The following is a 9,596-nucleotide window of genomic DNA, read 5'->3' as shown; positions in this document are numbered from 1 at the left end:
TCCATTCACTCCCCACTGTCTACAGCCACAACCTGGCTCTGACGCACCTCTCCAGCTGGACCTGCCACCAGCCCAGGTCCGGCTGAGCTCGCCCTCTGGCTCCCCTGGAACCCGCCGGTCCCCGCTTACACCGTGCAAGACCATCAAGATCATGTGCAAGTCAGCCCACATGGCCTGACAAATGGATTCTGCAACTCTCGGCTCTGGAAGGCTCTGCATTTTTTTCTCTTGCCTATGTTGTTTTAAATCAACTTTATTAAGGTATAATGTGTATGCAATAAAATGCAGACATTTTAAAGTGTACAGTTCAAGGAGTTTTGACACATGTATATATCCGTGTAGCCACATTGTCATCAGGATAAAAACATTTGCATCACCCCAAGAATCTCCCTCGTGCCTCTTCCCAGCCGATGTCTGATCCCACCTCCTACCCCGAAAACCACTGACCTGCTTTCTGGGACCATCCACTCATTTCGCCTGTTCTAGAACCTCGTGCGAATGGAACCATACAGTGCCCGTCCTGACCGTGCTGGCTGCCTTCTTTCATGCAGCATTATGTTTTTGAGATGAATCCATGGTATTTTATGTGTCAATAATTCACTCCTGTCTATTGTAGAGCAGTGTTCCACACAGCTGTTGGATTGATCCTTTTATTGTATTGTATCATATCTTTAATTTTCTTCAGATAGGAAATACATTCACGATGCTCAACAGTCAATCCATATAATGAGACGTACAGCGAGCAGTCTGGCTCTCAACCCTCTTTTGCATCCTGCCAGCTTCAATCTCCTCCGACTCAAATCAACATGAAATTCCACTGGGGTAAGACATCCAAGGTGCTTTGACAGCTTACATCCTAGGGCCCATGGGAGCCTGGAGAGGGAACAATCAAGACAGGAGAGGCGCTTGGTCTGGGTTTCGAAGTACTTGCAGGAGTTTGGCAAACAGTCACAGAGAGGAAAGGTATCCTGGACAGAGGGAACAGCATGAGGCAGGGCACGGAAGCCTGAGGCAGCCTTGCACATTCCAGAAGGCTCGGGGAACTGTAGGGTGAGGGGCAGGAATGGACTAGAGCGTGGTCCAAGAGTAGGCACAAACATGGGCAGAATCTCCTCTTGAAGGGCCTGGATAGCCAGTCCTGGATAGCACCCCTGAACATGAACATGGAAGAATTTTCATTTTCCCATCATTGATAATCTCTATGTTGTGTTAAATCCTCCTTTTCCCCTGGATGGGGCTCCTTTCATGACATCTCAGTCATGATTCAAACATTTCCATCATGTTCAGTTTAATTTAAGACTTGGTCCTGTCCGTGTCAACCTGAATCTCATATTCTACCACATAGTGTTTTCTCTCTGCCCCATGCAGGCGTCTGGAGGCTCTCACAGCTTGGAGCAGGCAAGCACGTATGTGCCCGTGCATGCACATACATGTCCACATGTATGTTGGTACATGAGCATGTGTGCATGTGAGTGTATCCGTGCGTGTGTGTGCGTGTGCTTGCATGGGTATGCTTGTGTGCACGTGTGTATGTAGGACTGGTTTTCTCTTCACCCACGCCTCCCTCTTCCCTGATCTGACCTGTAAGGGAGAAGGGAGGGGCTACCGTTGGGCATTGGAAGTCCTCTTGGTGTATCTCAGGGGTGGTGAGGAGGCCCATGCTGAGGCTCATCAGCACTGACCAAGTTTGATACCTGTCAGCTCAGGGTGGGTAAACTGAGGCCCCCAGGGCCCTGTTAGGGAGGGGCTCAATTCCAAGCAGCTGTTCCAGGCAAGAATCAAGCCTTGGGAGAATTGTCCTCTACTTGTGCCTCCCAATATGTCCTTGACCCTAGGCCTGTGGCCAGAGTTGAGTCTAGTTTCACTTCCCTTTGGAAGATGAGACATCATAGGGATGGTCCTTGCCTCTTCTTTGCTTGTTAAGAGCCTACATTTCTAGGAGTGGTTCTCCTGGGGGCCCCTTTGTCTCAGTTTTGTTCAGCAGAAGAGTCAAGAATCTTTTCCTCTCTCCCATCAGATGGTCCAGAGAAGGGATGGTAGAAGGTCTTTGTTGACAACATCCTGGAAATAGTTTAATCAGGAGTCTGGCCAGCTCAGGTTTGGGTTCTGCCCAGAGCTCCACCAGCAGCCGGAGAATGGAGAAGACCTACATTAAGGACGCCCATGGGGTTGTACTCCAGGATGGTTTGGGGGACAGAACATACTGCCCATGTCAGTTTGCCGGGCTGCACGAGCTGGCAGGATTAATAACAAAGATTTATTTTCTCACAGTTCCAGGGGCTTGATGTCTGAGATCGAGGTAGCAGGGGCACTGGGTCCTTCTCAGGGTTGTGAGGGAGATCTGCTCCAGTCCTCTCCCCTCACTTTCGGGGCTCTCTGCCAATCTTTGGGATTCTGTGGCTGGTAAACCTGTCACTCTGAATTCTGCCTTCATTGTCCATGGCGTTCTCCCTGTGCACGTGGCTGTCTCCAAATTCCTCTCTTTCATAAGGACACCAGTCCTGTTGGATCAGAGGCCCACCTTAACGACCCATCTTAACTAATTACCTCTGCAATGACCCTATTTCCAAACAACATCACATTCTGAGGTACTGGGGCTAGGATTTCAACATATGAATTGGGGGGGGCACAATCCAACTCACAACAGTGTCCCATCAACTGTAAGGAGTGAGGATAGCAGTTCAAGCCTTGGGGATGCTGAAATTTGCATCAAGGTCCTACGTGACCGTCCCTCCATAAGCTTGTATGCTCCAAATGGGCATAATGCTACCGACCTTGCAGGATTTTTGTGGGAATTAAATAAGATAACATTTGGGAAGGCGCTGAGTGTCTGGTACCTGCTGAGCCTAGGCAGTGAAGTCATCTGCATTGGGGACCATCCCCTGAGCTGGCCTTCCGAGACATCTCATCTTGCCAGAGATGCAAAACCAGCAGCAGAGAAAACCTAACTGTGGCTTTCACTTCTCCTTTGGGCAAAACTTGAGGTCATGGCTAGGAGGTTGGGAGTTCATGCGTCAGAACTCCAGGGTTAAAGACCCGCAAAAGCTCTCTGCTGAAGATGTGACTTTGAGACATTTTTAGGGGCACTACCCTCTTCATCAGAACCTCCCAGGCATCCTGCACACCTCTGACTTAGGGTGCCCTCTGCTACCTCGTCCTGGGACTGGTCTCGCTGCCTACCACTGAAATCCCTCTTCTTCCAAGGAGAGGGAGTTCACGCCACCCTGTGAAAACCCAGGGGTGGCCTAGCCTTGGCATTTTTCTTCTCCCCCTCGGTGGGACCACTTGACCTCTCTGTTGGGTGCACCCCAGGCCTGCACAGACCTTGACCTGAAGCAAGGGTGTTGTGTCTGTCATTGGTCCTTTATTGGGGCTCAATCCCACCCCTCACCTTCTTCCAGGACTGGGCTGAAGTTCTAGCTTACTGATAATATTTTTTTTAAGATTTTATTTATTTATTTATTTATTTGAGAGAGAGAGTGTGTATGTGTGCACAGGGTGTGAGGAGGGGGAGGGACTAAGGAGAGGGAGAGGGAGAGAACCCTAAGCAGACCCGGTGCTGAGCTCAGAGCCCCACTGGGGCTCGATCTCACGACCCTGACCGAGTGGAATCACCCAGGCACCCCCGATTACAAAATATCTTTATAGGCAGTATCTATACATGATAAAAATGGTACAAATGGTACAAAAGGGTGATATTAGCTCTTCCTTCCACCACTGTCCCCAGGCCTCCAGCTTTCTGCCCCAGAGGCAGCGTCTTTCTCATCTTTACAGAAGTACTTTGTGACAACAGAAGCGCACACGGTAACATGGGTTCCTACATCTTACTTTCTGCATGTCATAGACCTTGGAGGGAGGGCGGAGCAGCCACAGACTATGAGCAGCACGTGGTCGCTCAGGCACCCCCACAGCTGTCCACCTCCTGTCCCATAGGACATCCCTGGGCTCAGCCAGGCGGGGGCTAGGGCCCTGGGGCCGATGAGGGCTGTCCGGCTGCACCTCTGCGGGGGCCCACAGCGACCCGCATGCCCAGGCCCGCTAGTTTGAGCCTCCATCAGATCGTGGATGTCAAAAAGCCCAGCGTCTGTTGGATGACTATGTGGACAGCGGGAACTTCGGGCGACCCTGGCTCTCTGGATGAGACCACCTATGAAAGACTGGCAGAGAAGACACTGGGCTCCTTAGCAGAGTCTGTTGAAGACCTTGCAGACAAACCTTACACCTTCGATGACTATGATGTCCCATTTGGGAGTGGTGTTTTAACAGTTAAACTGGGTGGAGATTCAGGAACCTACGTGATCAACAAGCCGACCCCAAGCAAGCAAATCTGGTTATGTTCACCATCCGGGGCAGGGCAAGACTTAAGACTGGTCGGGGAAGAACTGGGTGTACCCCCACCACGGTGTGTCCCTCACCAGCTGCTGGCCACGAGGCTGACTAAAGCCTTAAAAACCAAGTTGGACTGATCTTCTCTGGCCTATTCTGGAAAAGGCACTTGATGCCCAGCCCAATTCCAAAGACATTAAACGCTATAAAGCCAGGACCCCGGCTTCCTTCTGCAGCTGAGTGTCTGGTTTTTTCCATTCTCGCTTTTGAGGACAGTTGCACGGTGTGTCATGGCTCTGTGAAAAGAATGCATTGCCTCCCACCCTCCCTCAAGTTCGGATTTTTAATTTCCCCAGTTTTTTTGGATCTATTGTCTGATTTCCTCCCTCACGGGATATCCCTTCTCTCTCTTTTTTTAAGATTTTATTTATTTATTTGACAGAGAGACACAGCAAGAGAGGGAACACAAGCAGGGGGAATGGGAGAGGGAGAAGCAGGCTTCCCCCTGAGCAGGGAGCCCGATGCGGGGCTCGATCCCAGGACCCTAGGAATCATGACCTGAGCCAAAGGCAAACACTTAACAACTGAGCCACCCAGGCGCCCCTCCCTTCTCTTTTATAATGTCCATATACTAACACATTTATATATATAACCTTACAACAAAGAAAAATAAGAAGGAGAAATTCCAGGAGGAGAAATGACTTGATTTCACTATTCATCCTTTGAAGGACTTAACTACAAAAAAACAAAAAACAAAAAAACAAAAACCACATGAAGAGCAGCTGGCTGACCTCACCTTTCTGTCCTCAAATGAGGCTCATTGAAGAGTTGCCTCTGAATGTTAAAAAAAAAAAAAAAAATAGACCTTGGAGACGGTTTCACATCAGCACATGCGGTGCAGATCTGGCTCATCTGTCTGAATGACCGCAGAGTATTCCATTATATGGATTCACAGTGTGACCCGTCTTTTCTTTTTTCCTTTTATTTATTTATTTATTTATTTATTTATTTATTTATTTATTTATTTATTTATTTATTTATTCTTATGTTAATCCCCATACATTACATCATTAGTTTTAGATGAAGTGTTCCATGATTCATTGTTTGTGCATAACACCCAGTGCTCCATGCAGAACGTGCCGTCCCCAATACCCATCACCAGGCTAACCCATCCTCCCACCCCCCTCTCCTCTAGAACCCTCAGTTTGTTTTTCAGAGTCCATCGTCTCTCATGGTTCGTCTACCCCTCCGATTTCCCCCGCTTCATTCTTCCCCTCCCGCTACCTTCTTCTTCTTCTTTTTTTTTTTTCTTAACATATATTGCATTATTTGTTTCAGAGGTACAGATCTGAGATTTAACAGTCTTGCACAATTCACAGCGCTTACCAGAGCACATACCCTCCCCAGTGTCCATCACCCAGTCACCCCATCCCTCCCACCCCACCCCCCACTCCAGCAACCCTCAGTTTGTTTCCTGCAATTAAGAATTCCTCGTATCAGTGAGATCATATGATACATGTCTTTCTCTGTTTGACTTATTTCACTCAACATAATACCCTCCAGTTCCATCCACGTCATTGCAAATTGACCCGTCTTTTCTTGACGGACATTTAGATTAGTTCCATTCTTGCTGTGACAAACTATACTGCAAATAGTATCATTGTGCAAAGGTATTTGTGCGCCAGTGTGACTTTGTGGGAATTCATCTTAGAAGAACATACTCTGGCTGGTGGGGTCTTCGCACATTTTGCTAGATTGTTGCTATATTCCCTTCTAACAAGTTGAACTCATTCACATCTGTCTGTTTCATTTGGGGAAGGACTGGGGGTTTTGCCTCTGAAACTTGGGCCAGGAACCAGAACCCACTTCTCATTTGTGGCTTATCTCAGGTCTACTTCCTGCCCACATGGACCACCTTTTAAAAAAATCAAATCTTCCCCTCTAAAAGTAAAAACCAGGGCACCTGGGTGGCTCAGTTGGTTGGACGACTGCCTTCGGCTCAAGTCATGATCCTGGAGTCCCGGGATCGAGTCCCGCATCGGGCTTCCTGCTCGGCGGGGAGTCCGCTTCTCCTTCTGACCCTCCTCCCTCTCATGCTCTCTGTCTCTCATTCTCTCTCTCACAAATAAATAAAATCTTAAAAAAAAAAAAATGAAAAAAATAAAAGTCAAAACCACATGCTAAAATACATGTACTGTGTGGAAATATAGTCTTCCTTATCTAATTTACAACTGTATACCTTCCTCCCAACACACTCTGTGATCCACAAGAGGCACTTGATAAACATTGGATGAATGAATGAATGAGTGAAGGAGACTGATAACCTTAAGACCTTGACTTTTCATCTCTCACACTTAAGTGGGCAAAATGAAGACACATTCTGTAGGAAAGCCGATTGGTTGCCTGACCTGAAGCCTTCTTCCTTTGAGCAAACCCTGGGTTTTGCTCCTGTCCACTGCTTCTCCATGTCATTCTAGTAAATTCTGACTTGTCTAAGTCTGTCAATACCATTCCTTTGCCAGTGATCAGCTTAGAAAAGGCATGTGATCCAATCCTGGCCACTGAGAGGTGTTGAAGTCCCCTGATAGAGGTTTCCTCACGGACAATACATAAGCTGCCTGGAGAGACATAACTCTGTGCCGCTGGAGGTTGTCATGTAAGTATGTGATACCTGGACCTGTGGCAGCCACCTTGGGATAGTGAGGGGAGCCAGACAAGGGTAGATTGACATGTTGATGAGGACAGAGCAGAAAGAGAAAGAAGCTATGCTTTTGGTTAAACATGGAGCCACTGAGTGAGCCAAACCCGGAGCTGCAAACTGTGGTATTTGCTATTATATTAGACAGTAATTTGTTTTCATTTTCTCTTACTTGCAGCTAGAAACATCCTGAATGAAATCTATTGCTTTGATAAGTTATAAAAGTCACATGCCTAAAGTACATTTACAATGCAGACGAAGGACACTGGAAATTCCAGAAGCCTTGTGTATTGCAAATTTGTTTTGCCTAACCAACAGGGGAAAACAAAAATGAAAGTACTAATATATATATATAGTTCAAAATTTGGCAATAGAGGCAAGTACAAAGGGAATAGATTTCTGTTTCCTTATCATCAAAGGTGAGCAATTTCAACATTTTGAGATATACCCTTCCAATATCTTTTCTGTTTCCTTACATATGAAGTAAATGTAGATAATAGTAAAATATAATGGCAATTATCTAGTTTATTTATTTGTTTGTTTGTTTTTTACCAAGCATAAACATTTTTCTCTCTGCTGTCAGAGAGCTTTCAATAATGTGATTTTTGATGGTTGCATGCATTTTGGAGAACAGCTTTGCTGGATTTCCTGTTGCAGCATCATGCCTTCCAGTTAGGGAGGTCTAGTTACTTCATCTTTTCCCTCTCTGGTTGTCAAGGGTCTAAAGGGTGGAGACCAAATATTGTGGCGAGCCTGTGTTTCTCAATGGGGTCCTCTAGTCACTGTGATTCAAATCACCTAAAGAATACTTTAAAATGCAAACTCCAGGGGCTCAGACTCCAGGGACAACACTAAAGCATACCCTCTGGGTGGGGCTCAGGAATCTGCAACTCATAGCAGCCCTCTAGGTAATTCTGATGTATGCTGAAGAGTAAGAAACACATCACTCAGCTTTGATCACTTTCCAGGCAAAACCTACCCACTCACAACCTGAGTTGGGGCACCTCCTCCTGTCCATTTGCTTAGATTTAGTTGAACTTCCTGAACCTGCAATTTTATACCTTCCACCAAACTTGAGACACCTTTGAACTATGGCCATTATTAAAATTTTTTTGGCCTTATCCTCTTTCTCTTTTCTCTTTCTAGACCTACAATTACATCTATGTTGGGTCTTTTGATATTGTTCTATCAGTTCCTGAGGCTCAATTCATTGTTTTATTTCAATCTTCTCTCTCTCTGTTCTTCAAATTGGATACTTTCTCTTGAGGTTGCTTACTTTTTTTTTCCCTACCACTTTCAATCTGCTGTTAAATCCATCCAGTGAACTTTAAAATTTCAGACATTGTGAGTTTTCAGCTCTTGGATTTCCATTTGGTTCTTTTTTAAAGTTTCTGTATTTCTGCTGAAATGTCCTACGTGCTTGTACATCATGAGTATATTTTCCTTATGTCCTTGAGCATAGTTACAGGAGGTCTTTTAAAACCCTTGTCTACTAATTCCAACACTTGGATCCTTTAGGTGTTGGTCTCTTTTGATTGTCTTTTCTTTTGAGTGTAGGTCATGTTTTTCTCCTTTTTGCACATTGAGTAATTTAGGATGTATTCTAGGCATTGTGAAATGATATGAAAGCTTTAGATTCTGTTATGTTCCTCTGTAGAATATTGCCTTTCTTTCTTTCTTTCTTTCTTTCTTTCTTTCTTTCTTTCTTTCTTTCTTTCTTTCTTTCCTTCCTCCCTCCCTCCCTCCCTCCCTCCCTCCCTCCCTCCCTCCCTCCCTCCCTCCTTTCTTTCTTTCTTTCTTTCTTTCTTTCTTTCTTTCTTTCTTTCTTTCTTTCTTTCTTTCTTTCTTTCTTTCTTTTCTTTCTTCTTTTTTCCAGGCAGTTACTTTGGTTGATCTTAAATGGTCTTCTCTGTGCTGGGAAGAGCTGAAATCTCAATTCATTATTTCAGCCATAACTGGGACTGTTTAGAGTCAGCATTGTTCATGCATATATGGTGCAGGAGTCAGCCAGAGAGTTAGGCAGACTTTATACACAGAATTTGAGGCTCCTCCTTTTCTAAGAGGATTCTTCCTTTACTTTCAGCCACTATGGTTGCCCCAAACTCTGTCTTCAGGTTCTTCAAACTGGCAAGACTGTCGCTTTCCCTCAAATTAAAAGCTGTAAAAATTGGGAAACTCAGCCAGTGCTGATCCCTTATTTCAAGTTTTAACTTCCCTCTGGCATCTCCCATCTTTGGACTGCTATCCAGCGCCTTCAGAGGGGTTCTGCCCTTTTTGTCCAGCATTTAGGGTTGTTATATAAGGGAGGGTGGTCTGGTAGGAGCTACTGGGCCAATACTTGATGAAGAAGAATCTCCATTCCCTTCCTTGCACTTCATATTTAATTTGTTTTCTACCTTTAAATTTTAATTTATTTATTTTTTAAATTCCAGTATAATTAGTATACAGTGTTTATTAGTTTCAGGTGTACAACATAGTGATTCAATAATTCTATACATTACTCAGTGCTCATCACAATAAGTGGACTCTTAATCCCCTTCACCTGTTTCATACCCCTCCCCCACACCTCCCC

General features: G+C 45.4%; 1 pseudogene; it reads left to right on the top strand.

Moving 5' to 3' along the window:
- Positions 1 to 4,016: 4,016 nt before the first annotated feature.
- Positions 4,017 to 4,499, top strand: LOC123852104 (frataxin, mitochondrial-like; annotated as a pseudogene).
- The last annotated feature ends 5,097 nt before the right edge of the window (positions 4,500 to 9,596 follow it).

The sequence above is a fragment of the Mirounga angustirostris genome, unplaced genomic scaffold (assembly GCF_029215605.1).
Source record: "Mirounga angustirostris isolate CCGP_5_RB_7025 unplaced genomic scaffold, mMirAng1.0.hap1 SCAF_10, whole genome shotgun sequence".
NCBI classification, from domain to species: domain Eukaryota; kingdom Metazoa; phylum Chordata; class Mammalia; order Carnivora; family Phocidae; genus Mirounga; species Mirounga angustirostris.
The sequence above is the reverse complement of the archived record's forward strand: the minus strand, read 5'-3'. Positions and strand labels throughout refer to the sequence as shown.